The 21907-nt window shown below is 41.8% G+C and overlaps 1 long non-coding RNA gene across 1 annotated transcript; it reads right to left on the reverse strand.

The window, feature by feature from the left end:
• Nucleotides 1–1066: 1066 nt before the first annotated feature.
• Nucleotides 1067–3726, reverse strand: LOC116411540. The gene is made up of 4 exons (XR_004223180.1): nt 3391–3726; nt 2650–2729; nt 2207–2307; nt 1067–2075 (listed from the first exon to the last, which is right to left on the reverse strand). It is a non-coding gene; the product is annotated as an uncharacterized LOC116411540 (long non-coding RNA).
• Nucleotides 3727–21907: the final 18181 nt, after the last annotated feature.

Below are 21907 nucleotides of genomic sequence, written 5' to 3' on the forward strand. Positions count from 1 at the left end.
CTTACTGTAAAATATTTTAGCAGCTAAAGTTGTCTCTGAAAGATAAATCTATCCCTGATGAGAAGGGATTTTATCTTAATCAGACAGTAAATTAGAGCTAACATGTACTTTCAATTTATATTATAATGGTTCTGACAAATAGCACCTACTTCTGTTGCAGACAATGGTAAATGCTTCAATGAAAGGAAAAATAGCTCATATGCAAATATGAAAAATCTTGCGTTTTGTGTCTATACTATTAGATTTTAGCAGAAGAAGATAAACTTTACCAAAAAGTTATAGTTTACCATACTTCCCTAGCCCATGTCATGTTTTCATGAAATCATCTGAGAGAGATGATATAGTGAAGAATATAAATTTGTTTGTTAGCATCTTGCTTTATGTTCAGTCTGGGGGGCAGATTTATCAAAATGTGAGTTTAGAGCTTAATGCAAAAAAAACTCACCCGCGTTCTGTTCATTTCTATGGGATTTTTAAAAGTGTTTTTATCAATGGGTGAAAGTTAGATCTCACTATTTGAAAAATATGCATCTAAAAATCCCATAGGAATAAATTTGTATTGTGCTCTAAACTCACATTTTGATAAATATGCCCATTGGTGTTGACAGCCTAGCTTTACATGCTGGATAATCTTTATACTGAATGCTCTCTTCTTCACATCTACAAAAGGAGAAAGAAAATCATCAGAATATTCCATCTTGATCCAGAAAAAGATTCTTTACAGAGAGTAAAGATGAAATACCACTCCCATCAGGTCACACTGGGCTGGTGGGGCCCTGGGAAAAAACCTGGTGGGCACTCCCCCGGCCACAGATCTCCCTTCGATGCGCTGAAGGTAAGAATAGAGCATGCACGCATGCTCAGGGGTGAGTTGGGTGGGTTTGCCATGGGCAACTGAGGGGGCCCCCGGGGGCAGCAGCCCAGGTGGGCCCTGCACTCCCCAGTCTAACCCTGGACATTACCAACCAAACCAACTAAAGACTAGGTTGTAAGTATCTCAGCATAGTAATTAACTATGTGCAACAAAAACATAATGTACATTTTGTTTATACACCACTTGGGTAAAAATACCCTATATCGTAAAAACAAACAAACAAAACACAGCATTTGGAGGGTATAAAAGATAGATAAATGTATCCTGTCCTTATAGGTGATTAGTTGCCAACAGGGAAAATTGCCATGTCACCGTTTTAATAGCTGCAGCTGGTGTTGTGATGTCCCATATGTTCTCATCCACCAATGCGGGTCCCGAAAATAAAATAATTTTTACTTGTAACACATCTTTTGTAGTGTATGAGTGTAACAGATGTCATATCCAATATGCAGGGCGTTCCATAAGGAAACTGAAAGATGAAACAAATAGGGGGAAATATTAACACTGAAAAGCAAATATAGGTCTAAAGCAATTCTAACGCAGGAGACAACCTGTTTTCCTTATACAATATACTGTATTTTATTTTGTGTACAGTCATTTTATAGTTGTTTTTACATATACACATTATTTAAGTACAATAACATGGAGAAATAATAAAACAAATTAAACATATACACTTTAAATTTTGTCTTATTTACTGTAGATTATTTTAACAGCCAAAGATGTTTCAGAAAGATAAATCTATTAGGAAAACTATCCCTGCTTAGAAGGGGTTTTCATCTTAGTTAGTTGGAGGTAACATGTATTTTCCACTTTTATTACAAAGGTTCTGACATATAACACGTACTTCTGTTGCAGACAACAGTGAATGCTTCAATGAAAGGAAAAACACCTCATATGCATATATGCAGATTTAAGATTCTGTTTAAGAGAAAATTAGTGTAAGAAGATAACCCTTACTAATAATAAGTTATAGTTTCCCTTTATACTTAATGAAAAAAGTCATACTTTCCTGGCCCATTTTATGCTTTCATACAACCATTTAAGAGAGCTGCCACATTCAAGAATATAAACATGTTCATTGGCATTGACAGTCATGTGCTTTATGAAAAGTCTTGGTGCCTAAATCAGCCTGTCCACTGCATTTTCATAGCTAGCTTCAGATCTTGGATAATTTTTAAACTGAGCACTCTTTTCACATCTGCAAGAGAAGAAAAAAATCATCAGAATCTTGATTTAGAAGGGAATCTTTACAGAGAGTACCAACTCTAGAACTGCCAACTGACTACGCTCATGGTTCCTGATCCTGTACTGTGCTGTCTGGTTTTGTACCTGGCCTGTTCCATGACTACAGCTACTCCTCGCCTTGGTTCTCTCACTTTCAGTCTTGGCGGCATCTGAGTGGCAAAGGCTCCTCCTGACGTGAAAGGCAGCTGTAAATAGGCAGAAGCATGAGCCATGACTGAACCATGGTGTCTATTTTGGGTTTTTGGATATTTACGAAGAAACATTAAAATACTGAGAATTAATTGAGTTAGCTGCCCTGATTGGTAGTGGCATGTATATATGGTTCAGTCTTATGTACGGCTGACTGATTTGTCTCCATGGTTCTAAGCTAGATGTCCAGAACTAATTTATGTGAATCTATTTTATAGGTAAAAGGAAGGCCACAAGAGACAGAAAAGTTTTAAAATGTATTTACACAATGTTTGCAGCCTCCCCCCCTTGCTGCCCCACCATTGTTGGGTTCTTCCCAAACATTTCAGTTTTCTTACTGTCAATGTGTACTGCTTAACTTCATGTGCATGCAGTTAACTAGACTGCTGATCTGAGTCTTCAGGCATCCGGATCAGTGCTAAAAGTGCAAGAAAAAGAAAAACATTAATGTTATTATTTATAAATCAATATCAGTTCCTCCCTGGGAAGTCAAGGTTAAGGCAAAACAGGATATTACTTTCAACACAAGCAGCTAAGTTCACTGGAATGTTTGGGGTATATTTATCACAGGGTGCAAGCAGAGCTCACCATTTTGCCACCGGGACATTTCACAACTCTGTGTAGGGTTTTTAGAGCTCTGTTTTTCTAAGTCTAAAGTCTCTCACCCCTTAAAAATCATAGATGCCCCTAAAAATCATAGATTGTACCAAGAAGCATTTGAAGGTTTTATAAAGCCTTTAGGTGTGACACTCAGGGTTCCATCAAACCCTTCCTGTTTAATTATCAGTGACTGTGTTGCATTATGACACAATCCTGAGGATTTTTACTTAAGATATCCAGATTTGAAAACATGATATATGTTTATAACATTTTATTGCCTTGGCAGTCAAAAAATACTACTGTACTGTAAAAAATACTATCCCTTAGTTTCATAGACAGATAAGTGAAGATTATTGTGATTATTTGAGAAATGATACAGAAATTCTAACTGATTATATATTTAGAAACATTCTTGTTTTCATGCTATGTAACTTTAATTGACCCCCGATGCCACCCACCATTACCCACCCCACACTTACCTCTTTCGCAGCAGAGCAGGTCTAGGGAGGGACCATCACTGGCTCAGGAAGCAAAATAGCATTTTCTGAACTAGAAAAGCAGAATTTCCATATAATGGGTGCATGTATTTTCCTTTTTTTTTTAATTAACAAAAAATGCCCCCAGTCTCCACCACGGATTTCCATTTAACTCTCTATGAGAGGTAAGTCACAGCGTGTTACGTCACCCATGTTAACCTGCTGCACATGTAAGGCAAGTTTCTCACAAATGCACATGTGCAAAGCAGGGGGGGGCGACCTCGGGGCACCCGGTTAAGGAATCCGGCGCTTTATATTTATTTGAACTGCTTTTTATAGAGTAACATCAGCTACTTATATTGGGATCTATTTACTGAATTATATGAGTGTCTCCTACATGAACTTTTCAGCAGTAGAAGGACTGGTTATTGGGCCCCTATGCTTACGCAATTTACATAACTTACATATAAACTTCACTGACCTCCAAATTAAAAGACTCACTTATTAGCACATTATTATTTTTACTGCTTTTATGAACTACTACTGAATAGTTATTGGGCCTCACAGCAAGATCATTGGACCCCTAAACTTACGCAGTTTACGTAACTTATGGAAAATGAATGTAATATCAAGCAATGACAGCACACAGCAGGGGGAAGGAAGGAGTGCAGGGTTTAACGTTAGGGCAAAAACTGTGTGACTTTTAATTACTGCATTAATTAATGGAACTATACTGCTTATGAAAAGTATTGCGTTACATCAGCTCTTTATATTGCACAGAAAAGGGACGTGGCCAAAATGTAGGTACTGCGTGCTTGTGTTTATGGGGGCCCCAAAGTTTATGATGGCAGCCCAAGCCATCCCTGTCATAAACTACCATGGATCGGTGGAGTTTGGATTAGGGTAAACTGCTATAAGCTAAATGTGGGGAAATAAGAAAGAATAAGAAAGAAACAAGGAATTTTAGGATGTAGTGCTTGCCCTAACACTAACCACAGGTTACCTGTTTTCTCAGGCAAGGTCTCATAAAGCAGTTACCCATGATTCATCTGCAGTGGCCCAAGAGTTAACCATGTCGTCACAAAATAAGCCAAAATATTGATTTGCATTGAGCAACCAATTATTTTTTATAAGTCGGCTGCAAGTTAGATGATAAAATAAAAAATGAGCTTACTGTACTGGCGCAGTGTTTGTAAAAGTGCCTAGCCCTTATACAAATTGCTTTAGGAGCTATATATATATATATATATATATATATAAGTAAAGGTAAGAGAGAAACACATGCTTCACTAATGAAAGCAAGTGAGAATATAAATGAACAATATATGATAGGTTGTCAATCAATCAATGAACCACATCTGCAAAGAACTGTTTGTTTTATAAAGTGTTTACTTTTTTTTATTACCTATTTTGATTCATCCCTGGAAATGAATGGTAATATATTATATTTATTTTCCAAGGACTATGACATAACATTTTAGAATGATTAGGGGCACATTTACTATGGCTCGAATGGTCGGATTGCGTCCGAATCCGTATTTTTCGTAATCATCGGTAATTTTGCGATTTTTTCGGCGCTTTCGTATCGTTTTCCGGAGCCGTTACGACTTTTTCGTATTTTACGACTTTTTCGTATTCGTTACGACTTTTTCGTATTTGTTACGAATTTTTCGTATTTATTACGACTTTTTCGTATTTTTTACGACTTTTTCGGAAACATTTCACGATAAATTCGCAAACATGCGAAAATACGGAATTCATAAACGCTTTTGGGTTACGATTTTTTCGGGCTACAGTCGGATTTTACATCCGACTGTAACCCGAAAAAATCGTAACCAAAGCCTTCAATAGCCGAAATTTTCGTGTTAAAGGCGAAAATAATCCAAAAAGTGAATAACCATTGTCAGCCTGTCCTTTTACTACTTTCAAGGGGAAATTAAACCAAATAGGGATTTTCAATCATACATGGCTTTCAAGGGGAAATTAAAGCAACTGTGTCTCATACCACATGGCACTTATTTATATATATATTTATTGTATTTATTTATTATATCACTTGTCCTCCCTGTGTGTAATTTTGTTTTCTGTAAGATTGTACAGCGCTGCGTACCCTTGTGGCGCTTTATAAATAAAGTTATACATACATACAAATAGGGATTTTCAATCATACATGGCTTTCAAATTGAGTAGTTTCAAGTTTCAAGTTGAGTAGTTTGTGTGTGATTTGTGTTTAGAGCAAAATATAGTCATTTACAGGCTGCCCTAACCTTTTCAGATAAACAAACAGGAAAGAGTTAAAGACTGCACAGCTTGCTCGTTAAAGGCTGCCAAAGGTATAAAACCCCTAGAACTCACTTCAGTTTGCCTAAACATGGAACATGATGTTATTGCTCCAGCACTGCTGGCAGCTTTAGAGGTTTTAGAGGGGGCAGGGGCTGATCAGCAGGAGCCCCCAGTTCATTTGCCACTTGCTAGGATCAGACAGCCTTGTCGATTTTGGAGAGGTGTCCCTTCCCTTCAGGCGGATGTACCGCCTGAGCCGTGCCACCATTTTGCAGGTATTTGATTTGGTTAGGCAGGAGCTAGATCCTGTGACGGCATGGTCTCAGGCCCTGCCTGGGATAAGCAAACTGCTTGCAGTTTTGCATTTCCTGGGCAGTGGCAGTTTCCAGCAGGTCTCCGCACGCCTTGTCGGTATGAGCCAGCCCACCTTCAGCAGGATACTGAGGCAAGTGCTGAGGGCACTTCTACCGCACTCGCAAAGGCTCATTTCCTTTCCCTCAACTGAGGCAGAGTGGACAAGGGTAAAGCAAGACTTTTACCTCATTGGCCATTTTCCAAATTGCCTGGGAGCCATTGATTGCACAGCCGCAGGGCTGGCTGGTGGGTAAGTACTTTTTTACCATTTTTTTACCTCAACTTTCACAACTATTAATTAATTGGTCATGCCGACACACACCCATTAGTCCTCTGTGCATACAATTGGCCTAATATAATGTGCAGTAGAATTTCACTATGTAATCATGTCAGTTCTTGATAGTTCCAAAATGTATCTCCAAATTAACACCACTTTACTTGCCCTTGTTTTACTAAGCATCTTGGGAATGGTAGTTTTAGAAAGCATTTCTTTGAACTTGTGTGTTTCTGATGGACTAATTAACTCCTCACACCTGAGCATGTGTAATAGCTGGGATTTGCTAAATGGGAGGCAGTCTTGGAATCTATCACATGCATGTGTATGTAACTTTTCAATCAAGGGGTGGATGTGCTTCCACTCATATTTTTTCCTTTGTTCTAGGAGACGCAGGATATGGGGTTCTGTCTTGGCTGATGACCCCTGTTCGTTTTCCCCGCACACCTGCCCAACGTAGGTACAACTGTGCCCATCGGAAGACGCGCAATGTGATTGAGCACCTGTTTGGGGTGCTCATGTCGCGCTTCCGATGCCTCTCAGTCACTGGTGGAGCTCTTCTTTATTCCCCCATTAAGGTTTCAGGGATCATTGTTGTCTGCGCCATGTTGCACAATGTTGCAATGGATCATGGCCTACGCGCACACATCAATTATGCTCTGGAACCTGAGATTGAGGGGTATGTTGGCAGGCGCATGGATAACCAACCACAGGGGAGAAGCGTGCGTGATCAGCTGATTGCCTCACACTTTAGTTGTAAGCTGAGCATATCATTCACTTGATAATATACCTCATTAAATGTGTTTAACTTGCCCTTGCAACTGTGTTAACCAGAAGAAAATGAATGATGACAACAAAAATGTGTATGTTTAGTTACTGGTTTGTTTTTGTAGTAAATTATGAACATAAGTGACTTTGGCCAGTGCAGAAACAACTGTGATTGATTGGTGTTAGGCCTTGATATAGAGCAGGGGTCCCCAACCTTTTATACCTGTGAGCCACATTCAAATGGAAAAAGTATTGGGGAGCAACACAAGCATGGAAGCTATAATTGGCTATTTGGTAGCCTCTATGTGGACTGGCAGCCTACAGAAGGCTCTGTTTGGCTTTACACTGGGTTTTATTCAACCAAAACTTGCCTCCAAGCCAGAAATTCAAAAATGGGCACCTACTTTGAGGCCCCTGGGAGCAACATTCAAGGGGTTGGGGAGCAACATGTTGTTCACGAACCACTGGTTGGGGATCACTGATATAGAGGGATCTTATTACAGTGTTGAGGTAGAGCACACACAATGAATGGCCATTATCATGCTTATGATGAGTTTGTTCACATTTTCAGTGCAATGTCTCTTTAAATGTAATCATATCTTTTCCTTTCTTAATTATAAAGAGCCCGCTGATTGTGATGTGCTGGTGTGCCCCTAGCAGTATAGGCCTTCCCGGGACACCTTCTGGTGTAAGTAAACACGCTTACAAACAAAAATCAGTCATGTTAAAATAGTCAACCATTTAAAGGACAAGTCAACCCCAGTCAATTTAATTGTGTTTTCCATTAGGGCTAAATGAAGTTTGGGGTTCACTTGTCCTTAAATTATTAGCATTACTAAGTAATTCTACTTTCAGGTTTGTGGGATCTACTGTGTTGTGTGCCTACCCCTACTGGAATCCTTTGGTGCTTTTGAATGTTGCTCGTGAAATGCTAAAACCTCATTTCTGTTGCTTGGACCTGTCACTGCTGTTACCAACCATCTGGGAGACGGACCTGCTATGGAGAAGTACCAGGCATTGTGCCCTTTGCTGCTAAGTGCCACTTTCAGGTGACTACCACTTACTCTGCTTTAAGAAACAATATTACTGCTTGTTACAGAATAATATGTTCACTTTCAGGCCAAAAAAAAACAAAACACAAAATGCATTCTGAATGATAAGACCAACTAGACATCCTGCCAGGATCCATGGGACTGCCCCAGATGCTGCCCTAATCCCTATCAAGTTGACCACCTCTTATGCTTGGATTAAGCGCTCTTGTAAAGGGACCCACAAATACTGAGTAAGGGACTGTTTAAACAGAAATTAAATGGTGTTCAAGGTTCAAAAAAGCAATTTTTTTGGCTTAACTGAATCATTGTTATTTTAGGAAATTTCCCTCACTTGCTCACAGTGGGAGAAGACTGCACGCTGCTGAGACTGCTGTTTGCTGCTGAGACTCAGAAGGATGCGACTCTTGGCTAGCTGTGTGAAATCCCATTGCCTGTGTTCCCTCCAATCAATGGCCCCTTACTGACTGGAGCAATAACTTCACCTTTACACCTTCCTGCCTTTTACAACTAAATTGATCTAGAAAATGATGATGCAAAATAAAGTAAAGAAAAGCCATTTTGAATGTCTCTTTAATGACAGTCATAATAAATATGAAATCAATACTTTACAAACATCCAACAAAGTGTATAGATGTTTTTTTTTTTTTTAAAAACAAAACATGTGAACATTTCCACAAGAAATATAAAGTTACTGTAGGCCTGGGGGGCATTAGAAACCCAGCAATGCTTGACCCGTAAAGGACAAAGGCTAAAAAAAAGTGCAAAGCACTTATTGCATTACACTTGTTGCGCCCCTACAGCCAGGCAATAAGAAACATTAACAAAAATAAAAGACATGATAAACAATATTTAACATTTATCACTTGTAAACATATCTGTTTCTTTGGAAAAGCAGTCAGATACATGAGGTAAGTGCTGGCCTCTTGTCTTAGGCCCTTGCATAGTAGTACAACATTCAATTACCCTTGTAGGCATTAGTGACTTGCATTTTGGAAAGCTGCCCTCTATAAACAATATATTACGGAGGAGGAGGAGGAGGAGGAGAACATTTACCAGGCTGCTCTCTTGACATTGGCTTTTGACAGCCACGCAGCATTAGTGCATAGTAGTACAACATTCAATTACCCTTGTAGGCATTAGTGACTTGCATTTTGGAAAGCAAAGGGAGAGGAGGACTTGGAAAGCTGCCCTCTATAAACAATATATTACGGAGAAGGAGGAGGAGAACATTTACCAGGCTGCTCTCTTGACATTGGCTTTTGACAGCCACGCAGCATTAGTGCATAGTAGTACAACATTCAATTACCCTTGTAGGCATTAGTGACTTGCATTTTGGAAAGCAAAGGGAGAGGAGGACTTGGAAAGCTGCCCTCTATAAACAATATATTACGGAGGAGGAGGAGGAGAACATTTACCAGGCTGCTCTCTTGACATTGGCTTTTGACAGCCACGCAGCATTAGTGCATAGTAGTACAACATTCAATTACCCTTGTAGGCATTAGTGACTTGCATTTTGGAAAGCAAAGGGAGAGGAGGACTTGGAAAGCTGCCCTCTATAAACAATATATTACGGAGGAGGAGGAGGAGGAGGAGAACATTTACCAGGCTGCTCTCTTGACATTGGCTTTTGACAGCCACGCAGCATTAGTGCATAGTAGTACAACATTCAATTACCCTTGTAGGCATTAGTGATTTGCATTTTGGAAAGCAAAGGGAGAGGAGGACTTGGAAAGCTGCCCTCTATAAACAATATATTACGGAGGAGGAGGAGGAGGAGGAGGAGAACATTTACCAGGCTGCTCTCTTGACATTGGCTTTTGACAGCCACGCAGCATTAGTGCATAGTAGTACAACATTCAATTACCCTTGTAGGCATTAGTGATTTGCATTTTGGAAAGCAAAGGGAGAGGAGGACTTGGAAAGCTGCCCTCTATAAACAATATATTACGGAGGAGGAGGAGAACATTTACCAGGCTGCTCTCTTGACATTGGCTTTTGACAGCCACGCAGCATTAGTGCATAGTAGTACAACATTCAATTACCCTTGTAGGCATTAGTGACTTGCATTTTGGAAAGCAAAGGGAAAGGAGGACTTGGAAAGCTGCCTTCCGTAAACAATATACCGGCAGGAGACTGCATATAAACCATACTTTCAATAAACTGCATAGTAACAACATACACAACCTGAAAAGCATATAGTTGTTTCTTTTGCACATTAGACTGCACAGCAGAGAATGAAGACTTTAAAGAGATACCCCTTTTTAGTCAGTCATACAACATAGGAGAAGGAGGCACGTTTCTTTGGTATGTCGGTACAACACAAATGTCTTTTTTTTTTTTTTTTTTAAGGATGTTAGAATTGCATTAGTGTGTGTTTAAGTAGGCCAATTCACAGGCATGGCCACATTGTATTTGGGGAAATGCCCAATATTCATGTTAGAGCAAATGCACTTTGATGTTCCAAGTGCTTCCCAGATGGTATTAAGGAGGGTGCCACAAGATGTTATCGTGGCACAAACTCTCAATGGGCAAACATAGATGTTAGAGAAAATGCACTTTGATGTTATAAGTGCTTCCCAGATGGTATTGGGGAGGGCACCACCAGATATTTTTATGGTGCCCCTCAGTGAGGAAAATTCGGCTTTGGTGAAGGAATATTGAGAACAATGGGACTACTTGTTTGGTGCTTAGTCCTGTCAGCTCATGTAGCGGATCGTGTGAGTCCTGAAGAGATGCATAAAAAAGTTCATGGCCAGAGAGCAAGTTGGTGTAGAGGTCTGGCTCAAAAAGGCTGCAAGGCGAAAGTAGGGACTCAGATAGGAGACCTACTTGCGCCTTTTGCTAGGCCCACAGTCAGGGTCAGACCCTCTTCTGCGGCCTCTCCCACGCCCCCTTGCCCTAGGCTGAGGACTTGGAGGCGGTGGTTGAGGTGCAAAAGAGGGCCCAGGCAGTGACCCTTCAGCAGACCCGGCAGAGGCAGAGGCAGGCGCATGCAGTACCTGCCCCAGAACTGCCAGCAGAGCATTCCGGAACCTTTCTTCGCTGGATAGCCGCTCCCGGTGCTGAGCTGCCAGCTCCTGGCGCTGAGCTGCCTGCTCTTGGCGGAGGGCCTGTAGCTCGGCCCTCACCCCAGCCACTTCTACCCTCAAGGCGGCCTGCTCGCCAATCATACGAGCCAACAGCCGCCTTTGAGAGAGAAAGTGGCTGCGCTGGTTGCCAAGAGCAGGCCTGAGAGCGGCTACCACGACCTGGGACGCCCGTGGATTCCTCACTGAACCTTCCGCAGATGGATGTTCCAGTCCTTGTCCTCGGTCCTGGCCACTCCCCCCGGCAGCAGCAACATTCGCAGCAGCATCTAGGATAAGAGTATAAACAAATAAGTAAATCATGTATTTGAATTTAAAAAAACGTTTATTCAGAGAAGAGCATTTTCAATAACATGGTGCAGATTGATAAAAATTTGACATTTTTTTTACAGAAAAAAACACCCACATTCTGTTCATTCTAAACAGATTGAAAAAAAAAAGAAAAAAAAAAAAAAAAAAGTTTAGTTAGCAATAACTCACCCTTATGCTTAGAAAATGACCATAGGAATGAATAGAACATCACTGAGTTTTTATGTATGAAGTTGTAGCCTCACATTTTTAAACATCTGCCCCTTAAAGGGGTCCAATTGTCAATTCATGATTAAAAAGTCACCTATATTGTTGAAATATATGTGAATCCAAACCAACGGCTACTGCAATAGCCGCAATAATTAGAAAGCATTATCCTACATGTACTCCAAAAAAGCATGGTTATCAAATATTCTTTTCAAACTGCATTCAGGATTGAGAAGAGTGGGCGTGCCTTACTATCTACTATGTCATGTGAATACCCACAGCTGCCCCCCCCATGCTGAGTTAGAGAAGTCAGACTGGCATGTCTGTAAAAGGGGCGACTCACCTTTAACATACTTTTGCAGTTTTTAAATGGGGGTCACTGACCCCACCAGTAAAAATTACCTTTTATTAATAATGAAATTATTACCTTTTATTAATAATTACATTTAAAAGGGAATCATTTAAACAGTGCCGATTTTCTAGACATACTATAAACAGAAACATAAGAAGTTATTTCTCCAGCTGCAAGGCCACCCGCACCAGGAGGGTAGGCCAGTGTTGGCGGGGGGATTTTTGGGTTTAAATTTTTTTTGGGACACAACCACAGTGTGGGCTCTATTAGCTCTATTGACCCACACCTTCAGTGGGGGAAACAATATAGGGGTTATAGACGCCTTTAAGAATCACAAACTGGGGGCAACACAAGCCAAGGCCCTGGCCTTGTTAGAACCATAACACCCCATTACCACCTCTGTTAATGCAACTCTTCACTTATTTAGCTATGTCTATGAAGCCCTCAAAGCTGCCACTGCTAGCCCTGGCACTAAGCACTCAGCTTTTTGTAATATTTTGCCAACACCAGAGGGTGCAAGTGCAAGAGAGGTTACTTACGCCTGGGGGGTGACACAGGTGGCGGGGACAAGGACTGGCGGGAAGGTCCAGCTTGGTGTTCTGAAAAATATAAATAGTGCATAGACATAAGAATACATTGCAGAAAATGCAAAATTGCCAGTTTGGTGAACCAACTAGCCAAATAATATTTACCTGGCGTCCCAGGGTCCCGTTCATCTGCTCCACTGACATCCTGGGGCTGGTCCTCTGCCTCTGGCGGCGTCTGCTGCCGGGTCTGTTGCCTCTCCTGGACTGTGGGCCTTTGGCGCTGCGCTTGAGCTACAAGTTCACAGAAAGCAAAAAAAAAAAAATGCTGAACAAGTTTTGACCCCAAACTACAAAGCCACACAAACATTCTGGATTTAGCAGAGATTCAAAAACAAGACAAAAACCATTCAAAAACTACAGATAAATCACTTGTCATCATTAAAATGAGGCCTAACAGCTGCAGTTCATGGAATGTATTTGAGGGGCATGTGGGGAAACTGGGGTACTATTAAGACTTTCATGTGGAACCCAAGCTGCAAATGAACAAATATTTGGTAAACATGAAATAAAGGGTTTCTTGAAAATAAGCCTCACTCAGGTTATACTGGGGTCCGGTTTGGCAGTTTTTTTTGTTGGCAAAACCAGTCAGTTCTAAAACCAGCCAAAGACTAGGCTAAAGCCACTTTGAAAGTAGCACAAAAATAGGCCAATATAAACAATGAAAAAAAAACAAAAAAAAACATTATATACACACACACACATATATATATCTATCTATAGATCTCTAGATATATCTGTCGATATACGGGAAACATGTCTTTTTAAAGCGTACAATCACTAGCAATGTCCTGCGCCCCCCCCCCCCCCTTTCCAGTTACTGGGATGGCTGATAATTCCCTGCCCTCTGTGCCCAGTCCAGCTGGGAACTCACTACAGAAATAGATTCACAATGTTGCATTGACCCCAGACATGATATACATATGGGTGTGTTGAACTACAACTCTCAGCAGCCCCAATATATCCAGAGTTATAGCCTAAGGATCAACTGCAGAACTGCCCCACATCCCAGTAGAAAGTAACAGTACAGTCACATACCCTATAGAGCAGGGAGTAGCACTGCCCCACATCCCAGTAGAAAGTAACAGTACAATCACATACCCTATAGAGCAGGGAGTAGAACTGCCCCACATCCCAGTAGAAAGTAACAGTACAATCACATACCCTATAGAGCAGGGAGTAGAACTGCCCCACATCCCAGTAGAAAGTAACAGTACAATCACATACCCTATAGAGCAGGGGGTAGAACTGCCCCACATCCCAGTAGAAAGTAACAGTACAATCACATACCCTATAGAGCAGGGGGTAGAACTGCCCCACATCCCAGTAGAAAGTAACGGTACAATCACATACCCTATAGAGCAGGGAGCAGGGGGTAGAACTGCCCCACATCCCAGTAGAAAGTAACAGTACAATCACATACCCTATAGAGCAGGGGGTAGAACAGACAGGTTCAGGCTGAAAGCTAAAAACTACATTACCCAGCATGCAGCGTGCCAGGCACACTAGGGGAAAAAAATGTGACTATTTTCCAAACTACAAACCCGGCAAAGCTCCAAAAAATACAGCAAAACTGTACCTTAGCGGCTTTGTACTTTGGAAAACCCCAAGGGCTTTAAATTAGTAGCCCAGTTTGGAGGACAAACTGCCAACCCTGAACATAATTATATTACAGCTCTGTATTACTGTTGCGCTCAGACTCTAGCAATGTTAAAGGGTCAGTGACCCCCATTTAAAAGCTGCATAGTTAGAGGGCAGCAAATTATATTTTGTAGTTTGTGAATTATTTGGTTTCTTCTAACTGTGCAGCTGTGGTTTACCTTGAAGTTAATTTTTATTATGTTATACAATGGCTAATTCTAAGCAACTTTTCAATTGGTCTTCATTATTTATTTAATGTAGTTTTTGAATAATGACGACCAATTGCAAAGTTGCTTAGAATTAGCCATTGTATAACAATGTCAGTTTTTGCTCTACAGTTCTCCAGTTTGGAGTTTCAGCAGCCAACTGGTTGCTAGGGTTCAAATTACCTTAGCAACCAGGGAGTGGTTTGAATGAGAGACAGCAATATGAACAGGAGAGGACTTGTAGCTTCACAAAGCAATAGTTTTCTGCTTGCTGGGTTCAGTGACCCCCCTGAAAGCTACAAGGAGTTAGAAGAATAGTGCAAATCATTTAAAAAAAAAAAAAAATAATAATGACGACCAATTGAAAAGTTGCTTAGAATTAGCCATTCTATAACATAATCAAAGTTAGCTTCAAGGTGAACCACCCCTTTAAATAGGTGCCTTCAGCGTGAAATAAGTGCTTTAAAATAAAAAAAAAAACACTTACGTCTCCTATCTGTGTCCACGTATTCGCCAGGCAGCCCTCCGAATACCTCTACACCAGCTCGATCCAGAAGGCGGCGTTCGTAGGGCTTGAATTGGCTGGAAAGAACAGGCCCTACACCCGCCTTCTGGGCCCGTGCTCTCTGGGCCATGAACCTCTTCTTCATGCATCTCTTCAGGTCGCTGAAGCGTTTGTACACCGTGTTGTGGTCACGGTGCACTCCGCTTACAGCGCTCACGCGATCCGCTACCTGCTGCCACAGGTCCCTTCTTCTGGCAGCAGTGAGCTGACAGGATTGCGCACCAAAAATATAGTCCCATTGTCTCAAAACTTCCTCCACCATCGCCGAATTTTCCTCACTGGAAAAGCGGGGGCCTTTGGAGCTGGGCCCTGCCTCCTCCTCTTCTTCCTCCTCCTCCTCCACCACCACCACCGGCTGGCGGCTCCTCCTTCCCACAGGGGGTTGCTGCCCCCCCTCCTCCTCCTCCACCACCACCACCTGGCGGCTCCTCCTTCCCACAGGGGGTTGCTGGCCCTCCTCCATACCCACCCCCCTGCCCTGGCCAGCCCTAACTAAACTCCCCCCCCCTGCCCTCTAGCTGCCCCCCCTCCCTACCTACCTCCCCCTCCCTCTCCCTGCCCCCCCCACACTAACTGCCCCCCTCTCCCTCTACCTGCCCCCCCCTCCCTACCTACCTCCCCCCTCCCTCTACCTGCCCCCCCCACACTAACTGCCCCCCCTCTCCCTGCACCCCCCACACTAACTGCCCCCCCTCTCCCTCTACCTGCCCCCCCCTCCCTACCTACCTCCCCCCTCCCTCTACCTGCCCCCCCACACTAACTGCCCCCCCTCTCCCTGCACCCCCCACACTAACTGCCCCCCCTCTCCCTCTACCTGCCCCCCCCTCCCTACCTACCTCCCCCCTCCCTCTACCTGCCCCCCCTCTCCCTGCCCCCCCCACACTAACTGCCCCCCCTCTCCCCCCCTGCACCCCCCCTTCCTCTGACTGCCCCCCCCCTGCACTAGCCCAGGCCTCTTGGGCCTCCTCTCCCTCCCCCACCCAAGGGTCTTGTGCCCTTACCCTTACCCTTACCCCCCATCTACTTCCCTCCCCATGGGGCTCAGGACTTGCCTGAGTTTCAGCCACCTCCTCCACCTCCTCTTGGCCTAACTCAGGCAAGTCCTGGGCCCCCCCACCCAAACCCTCCTCCTCCCCAACTATCTCCTCACTCAGCCCAAGCATTCCCTCCCACTCCTCCTCCTCCTCCCTACCCCTGCTGTGGGCCATGGCAGCCAAAAAAGGTTTTTTTTTTTTTTTTGTTCAGCAGCTCTCAAGTATGCCTCCTCTCCCTTTGCTTTCCAACAACGCAGTGAAGAAAGAAAATGGCCACTGGAGCACTTCCTGTTAACTCACAAGAGAAATTGGCGCCAAATGCTTGTAAAATGGTCGCTGGAGAACTTCCTGTACGAATATTTCGTGACTTTCGGAACGTCAATACGAATTTATCGTGACTTTCGGAAGGCTGTTTCCGCCGTGTACGATCATCCGATACGAATATTTCGTGACTTTCGGAACGTCAATACGAATTTATCGTGACTTTCGGAAGGCTGTGTCCGCCGTGTACGATCGTCCGATACGAATATTTCGTGACTTTCGGAACGTCAATACGAATTTATCGTGACTTTCGGAGGCTGTTTCCGCCGGTACGAGCGTCCGAATATTTCGTGACTTTCGGAACGTCTATACGATAATTACGCAAAATTACCGATCATTACGAAAAAGTCGTAAACGTTCGTGTCCAATCCGAATTTTTTCCATTCGGACTCGGATTCGACCCATAGTAAATGTGCCCCTTGGTGTTTGCAGGATTGTTAGGATTTTTTTTTTTTGCATTACTATGCCAGACTATATTATAGGTATCAAAAGATTACACCATTTCTATCACACTTTATCTGCCATTAGTTTTAGGAAATATAGAGCACCACTGAACAATTTAAATGCATATTTTAAATTCGTATTATACATAGGGGTTGTCTGTTGCCATAGTTACAAAGATGAAGCATGCAGCTGTATTTTGCAATCTCGCTTTTCTCATTAACAATTGACATGGTACAGTAAATGGGAAAAATCTAAAAAAGAGACTACAGTAATGAAAAATAGTATGTGTGTATGAAATGTCAGTAAGATTAGTGTTCCATCTTTACAGTATATCTAGCAGTAGACTGACTGTAATAGAAACAATTGCTTAGCCACCCATATTGCTATTTCCCTATCAACTTTAACATAAAATATTGAAATTTTTAGGAAAAGTGAAGTAAACATGACTAATTCCATAAAATATGCAGCACAAGGACTCCAAAGAGAGTGAGACTAAACACTACAGGGCACCTTTTTTTATATAGGTGTGTAAATGTTTCACCAAAAAAGGTGTGAAAAGTAAAATAAATGTGGTGAAAATTGTGCAAAGTTGTATATGTAAATATGCCCTTAAGGGGTTCTGTAATAAAAGACTTTAAGTTTGGGTCACACGGGGCAGATTGCGCCCCTACACTTAAAAACATTTTTGGAAGCATGTCTATGAAGATTTTCATTCATCCAGGTCATGGTATATCTAGTATAATTAAATCTAAAGCAAACTTGTAAGGTAATCATTGAAGACATTTCACTACTCATCCGAGCAGCTTCTTCAGTTCAACTGACTGGTATGGGAAGTCCTCAGCATATATACTCTTCCACTAATCCAATCACAATGGCACTTTGTAACTCTTCAGAAAGGTGACATCTGAAACTCACAGAGGTGTGAATGCTGTGGAGTTACTTTGAAAGGATTACCAAAGTATCATGCAACTCTTCAAACAGGTGTTACTTGTAAGAGTTGCATGAATGGATGTGTGAAGGGTTCTGAAAGGAAAAACAAAACAATGTTGTATACACAGTCCAGTGTAGCGAGGAGTGCACAGACCTTTACATTGGGGAGACAAAGCAACTGCTCTCCAAGCGAATGGCTCAGCATAGGAGGGCGAACACTACAGGTCAGGACTCTGCTGTATTTCTACACCTAAAAGACAAGGGACACTCCTTTGAAAATAGCAACGTCCATATTTTGGACAAAGAAGACCGCTAGTTTGAAAGAGGTGTAAAAGAGGCCATTCATGTTAAAGTGGAGAAACCATCCCTAAACAGAGGCGGGGGACTTCAACACCATCTGTCTGCTACATACAATGCTGTTCTAACATCTGTACCCCGGCAGTTTCAGAACTCTTCACAAATCTATTCATGCAACTCTAACAAGTAACACCTGTTTTGAAGAGTTGCATGATACATTGGCAATCCTTTCAAAGTAACTCCACAGCATTCACACCTCTGTGAGTTTCAGATGTCCCCTCTCTGAAGAGTTACAAAGTGCCATTGTGATTGGATTAGTGGAAAAGTATATATGCTGAGGACTTCCCATACCAGTCAGTTGAACTGAAGAAGCTGCTCGGATGAGTAGTGAAACATATTCAATCATTACGTAACAAGCCCAGTTGCTTTAGATTTAATTATACTAGATATTTTTGGAAGCACTGAATTCACACGGGTGCAGGCACACACAGCCCATATCTGCCAACAAATGCCAAGCCTTGAGAAGGAGCGGATTGTCATTCTGCGCTTATCCACAGACTGGCAATGGACCCTGTGTGCCATTGCCCTAAGCCCTGGCCTTTCAAGTATACTGAGTCCCAAACAGTTCCACACAGGGTCATAACAAGTGCCCAGAGTATCTAGATTGTTAGGTTATCTAAAATTATATAATTATAATATTAAGGGTTTCTGGACTGGTAAACTACCTAACCTACTGTTTGAAGTATTCTACTATAGTTTTCCCCTTCTTCTCAAGAGAGGAGACTCGCAGACACATTAATGGATACAGATATTACATACAGTAACATAACTTAGTGCTTTAAGGATAAAGTCATGTATTTCTAAAACTCTACAAAAGCACACAAGCTGCACTCATCTATTAATCATCTGTAAATGAACACCTGCACTATATAAACTTTAGTTCCATAAATGTGCCACTAGATGGCACTAAATGGATAACAGTGGGATATTTCTCTAGACACAAAAACATAAGGTAAAAATTCACTGGAATTCCTTGTAAATACCAAGAATAATGAGCCAAATAGAGCGGTTTACTCAGTGTGCAGGATTTTACTGAAGATATTTGTTTAATATAAAACTAAGCACATATTTAAATGATAATTTATTTTTACTCCAGCCTAGAAGCATTTAAACTGTATGACCCCATCCCATCTGCTTATTAGGTGGATTTTAGTTTCCAAGAATACCCTCCAAGAACAAAATCCTTCCTTGCTGTTTGTCCTACCCAGGGGCATAAAAAGGATTGAGAAGGCTCAGTGTCAAAATCTGGATCTCTGCCCTGATCACCTTCATTTCAAACCAGTTTGTATACTGTGTTGAGGCATGTGTACAGTATTCTTGTGTCATGGAGTCTCTTAGCAATCACATGGAGCAAATGTATTACAATCCCTCATGGATTTCCAGACATTTACATTTTATCACATTTGTTGGAAAAAAGTGCTTTTACTGCTTTTATCAGTGATCTATCAATTAATCAGAATGCAGTGAACCTCCATTCTGTTTTAGGGGATGTAAGAGCTCTGCAGCACTGCTGTTATCCAACACTTCGATGAATTGTTAAGCCCCAGAAAATTATCAAACACCATCAGCCTTTACTGTAGCTCTCTAGAAGAGTTATTGCCATTTATCATTGAGTATCATAGAATATCATGCTGACCCATTTGACAATATTCAAGATGTCTTTAGGTTCACATGTTTACTAAAACAGTGGTGCCACTGTGCTTTTGGATAGACAATTATAGCATAGTGAACTTTTTGGTCAATAAACTGACTCTCTTACTTATCGTAACTTTCCCAAAGACTCTTACTCCACATGGCTTTGGACTGGATGCTATGAATTCTTATGCAGCCCTAGTCCTAGAGTTCCATTTATTTATACCATTCCAAAGATTCACAAGTCCCTCCGAGCACACTCTGTAGGCCTATTATTTCAGCTACCAACTTATTGTGTCAACTAGTTGCTGTATTTCCTGACCATTTCCTACAGCCTGCAGTGAGGGGAATGGAGTCTTATAAAATAAAAAACAATTGACCGGCACAACGAGAATGATGCAAGCGGGGCTTAGCCCCTGCGTGTTTATTCAAGAATAGCAGCAACGTTTTGGGGGGCGTACCCCTTCGTCAGACATGCCTGACGAAGGGGTACGCCCCAGAAACGTTGCTGCTATTCTTGAATAAACACGCAGGGGCTAAGCCCCGCTTGCATCATTCTCGTTGTGCCGGTCAATTGTTTTTTCTGCTGGACTGTGCTGGGGTGCCGACTCTCTGAGCTGTGCACCGAGTAAGAATTGCTGGAGGAGGTAAGGGTGTGCTGGGTGAACTTTCCTTGTCTTTTATACCAGACCCATACAAGTACCCATCTAATTGCTATGTTACATGATCTTTCTATTCCTTCTGACTGTCTATTGGTCTCTATGGATGTGGCCAGCCTGAATACTATAATCCCACATAAGGCTGTTATTGATGTGGTACGTTCAGCCCTAAGTGAATGAGGCCAAAATAAACCACCTGTTGAATTTCTATGTGCCCTTTTGGATTTTGTCTTGATAATTATTTCATCTTTAAAAAAATACATTTTACTTACAGACCTCAGGCACTGCTATGGGGTCTAATGTCATTCCCTTTTTTTGCCAATCTTTATTTGCAACATTATGAGAGACAACATATCTACCCCCTGCTAGGCAATCCCATTTTATTCTATAAACGCTATATAGATGATTGTTTTTTACTCTGGCAGGATTTTGCATCTGCTCTGTCTGACTTTGTGACTTATTTGAATGACTTACACACCAACCCCCCACTCCAGTCATACTTACTATGGACTGTAGCACTGACTGTGTACACTTTCTAGACCTTGAGATCTTTAGGGTAGGTGAGAATTTGGTCACCATTTTATTTTGTAAAGCCACAGATTGAACACCATCCTACATGCACACTCACATCACCCTAAGTCAACCTCAAGGGGGTTCCCCTATTCACAATTCCTACGGGTCATCAGAAACAATTCGGACCACATGAGGGCTATTACCCAACTGGACTCTATGGCAGATCGCTTTATACACCATGGATATGATTCGGGATCAATTAAGCAGTTAAAAGATAATTAAAAGTTGTGTGGAGGTCAAGTGTTGTAATGTGCCTGAAAGGTAGCGGGGCAGGATTTCGATGTGGTAGGGAGAAACCAAGGTACAGGTATGGGATCCCCTATCTGGAAACCCATTATCCAGAAAGATCCTAATTACGGAAAGCCTGTCTCCCATAGACTCCATTTTAATCAAATAATTCAGATTTTTAAAATTGATTTCCTTTTTCTCTGTAATAATAAAACAGAACATTGTATTTGATCCCAACTAAGATATAATTAATCCTTATTGGATGCAAAATAATCCTATTAGGTTTAATGTTTCATTGATTTTTTAGTGGACTTAAGATATGGAAATCCAAATTAAGGAAAGTATTATCCGGAACTCCCTTGGTCCCGAGCATTCTGTATAACGGGTCCTATACCTGTACCTCAAGGACCCTTCATTTGGGTACCCAGTGGGTCCTAGATACCCCACTGAAACTGAAAGCTGCTCCAGGGCAAACAAAAATACACAATTCCAAATATAATTAAATATTTGGATGAATATGAAGGCATATTATTTTTATAAATACGTTCCTTGAATATATTTAAAAAAAAAAAAATAAAGAGTAAACTGCTGCCATATACCAGCTTTCTGTGTGTTTTCTCTATATTTCTGCTAGACTGGAGAAGCTGGCGTGCCACAGCTC

Source organism: Xenopus tropicalis, chromosome 6, assembly GCF_000004195.4.
Source record: "Xenopus tropicalis strain Nigerian chromosome 6, UCB_Xtro_10.0, whole genome shotgun sequence".
Classification (NCBI taxonomy): domain Eukaryota; kingdom Metazoa; phylum Chordata; class Amphibia; order Anura; family Pipidae; genus Xenopus; species Xenopus tropicalis.